The following is a 3,101-nucleotide window of genomic DNA, read 5'->3' on the forward strand; positions in this document are numbered from 1 at the left end:
CAATTTGACACAGGATTCATATTAAGAATTCTTATGGACCCGATTTAATATAATGAAGGGCATTTGTTAGCCCATTTGTTCTTCACTCTATTTATTTCATTAAATATGTTTTTGTTACGGCAGGATTTATGGATTCCCATTTATTTTAGAAACTTAACTATTCATCTACGCATCACCGCTGATGTTCAACGTAATGTCGTTTTCCTCTGAATATTTCATATTCAGCATACTGTCTGAACAGCCATTAGCTTCCACCATGTGCTTCATTTCTTCGTATATCGAAGCCCTCTGTTCTGTTCACACAACTATCAATTCCTCATAGTATTGTGATCACCATATTTGAAAATTTGCCCAGCTGTAACTGGCTCCCCCTTGCCCATTTTATTCCTCGTTAAAGCAAAACATGTAACACTTTTCTAGCATTTCTCCTCCTCATTCTTGAACCGTCAGGTCCATGTTCTGGAAAACAAAGGGCCGCGTGATTCCTATACTCCAGCACATGCAGCGTTTTGTAAGTTTCTTGAATAATTTCTGCTGCCTTGCATTTCTCGTATTTGATGCACAGCGTGTCAATTCAGTGACGTACAACTCTCTTATATGACCAGGTAATTCAAACAAAGTGGATTCTGTCTTTGGACCTGCAGCCACACAGCACAGAGACAAGCCCTTCAGAACATGATGACCATACCGCCTATGCGCTTAAATTCTACATGCAAGCAGTTGCTCCGTAACCTTCAATGCATTGACAATTAAAGTGCTAATCCATTAAGTATTGTGAGAGGACCCTCTTTCACCAGCTGCTCAGGTAGTGAGTCCCAGAAAGCAAACATCCTTCCAGTGAAAAATATCCTCCTCTGATCCAATATCAACGTTTTGATATCATTGATATCAATAATTGATATCATTGATATCAATGTTGATATCATTGATATCAATGATATCAACAATATCATTTGCCACAACGTTTAGATGGGAGAATGTTTCCTCCTATCTAACCTTTCTATGAGCTTCATAATTCTGTTCATCTCTGGCCAGTCCTACTCCCAACTGTAGCGTTTATCGCTGATGACTCTCCTGCGTACTCTGTCCCATGCATTCATATCCTTCCAAAACTGTGACGACCAGACATGCACACAGTGCACCACCTGTGGCCGAACCACTGTTTTATAGCCTCCCTGCTCTGATGTACTTTGCTCTTGCTTATCCTCTACGCCTTCTTAGCGCCTTATCTGCCTGTGACGCCACTGTCAATGGTTGTTGGACTTTTCGCTCAGTTTCTCTGTTCTCGGTACTCATCAGGTCCCAAGCATTTATTCTGCGTGCTCCGCTTATTATTGCACTTAAAGTGCAGAACCTCACAGGTATCAGGAATAATAGCATCTGCCAAGGCTGTGCCCATTCTACTAGCTGATCAACATTCATCTGTAACCTCAAACTATCTCCCTCACTATCAACAATCCACTAATTTTCATTTCATTTGCAAACTTGCTAATGATGTATCCATATCAAAATGGTTATTTATGACAGATAGTGAGCGTCTCGGTAATGATTCCTGTGGTAAAACTACTTCTCATAGATTTCCAATCACAAAAGCAAGCCTCCAATATCACCCTTAAATTACTATCACTGAGCAGATTTTGGATCGAGTTTGACAAAGTGTCTTGGTTCTTGTGAGCTCCAAGATTTTTGACCAGTATTCAATGTATAGATTTCTGAAAGGCTTAACTGATCCTTGCAGATGACATCAACTCACTACCTTCATTAATAAAGTGTGTTCCCACTCAATAACAGGTTTTCCGCTTTGGAGGCTGTTGAGGGGGATGACTTTCAGGGATCAAGCAGCAATAGCCAGGTTTCTGGCACTGGGACCGGTCCTGCTGCTCAAAAGGGAAGGGAGGAGAAGAGGAAGGCAGTAGTGATAGGGGACTCGATAGACAGGGAAACGGATAGGAGGTTCTGTGGCAGTGAGCATGAATCCCGGATGGTATGTTGCCTCCCAGGTGCCAGGGTCCGGGATGTCCACAGGATTCTTGAGCGGGGGGTGGGGGGAGAACTGCCAGAAGTCGTGGTTTATGTTGGTACCAACGACACAGGTAGGAAGAGGGATGAAGTCCTGAAAAGCGAGTTCAGGGAGCTAGGAAGAAGGCTGAAGAACAGGACCTCAAGGGTAGTAATCTCTGGATTGCTTTCAGTGCCACGCAATCGTGAAGGTAGTAATAGGATCGGATGGCAAATAAATGCGTGGCTGAGAAGTTGGTGCAGGAGGGAAGGTTTTAGACTTTTGGATCATTGGGATCTCTTATGAGGAAGGTGGGACCTGTACGAGAGGATGGGTTGCACACGAACCTGAGGGGGGCCAATATCCTTGCAGCCAGGTTTGCTAGGGTGGTTCGGGAGGGTTTACACTAGTTTGCGAGGGGGATGGGAACCGGAGAAGTAGGTCAGGGATAAGGAAAAGTCAGATCTAACAGGTAGAGAGGCTTTGAGGAAAGAGTACAGGCTATAAAAGTAGTAAGGTGCATGGGCTAAAGTGCACTTACTTAAATGCAAGAAGCATCAGGAATACGGGAGATGAACTGAGAGCTTGGATAAATACATGGGACTATGATATTGTGGCTATTACAGAGACATGGTTGACACCAGGGCAGGAATGGATATTGAATATTCCTGGTTTTCAGTGTTTTAAAAGGAATATGGAGGAGGTAGAAGAGGAGGAGGGGAGGCGATACTGGTCAGGGACACTTATTACAGCTGCAGAAAGGGTGGATAATGTAGAAGGATCCTCTCTAGAGTCAATATGGGGGGAATTTAGGAAAAAGAAAGAAGCAGTAACTCTACTGGGAGTATTCTATAGGCCCCCCGAGAGAAGTAGGGATACTGAGGAGCGGACTGGGAGGCAGATTTTGGAAAGATGCAAAAATAACAGGGTTATTATCGTGGGAGATTTCAACTTCCCAAATATTGACTGACACCTGCTTAGTGCCAGAGGTTTGACGGGGCGGAGTTTGTTAAGTGTGTCCAGGACGGATTCCTGTAACAGTATGTTGACAGAACGACTAGAGGGGATGTCATATTAGATCTACTTTTAGGTAATGAACCGG

This window comes from Pristis pectinata, chromosome 6 (genome assembly GCF_009764475.1).
Source record: "Pristis pectinata isolate sPriPec2 chromosome 6, sPriPec2.1.pri, whole genome shotgun sequence".
Lineage (NCBI taxonomy): Eukaryota > Metazoa > Chordata > Chondrichthyes > Rhinopristiformes > Pristidae > Pristis > Pristis pectinata.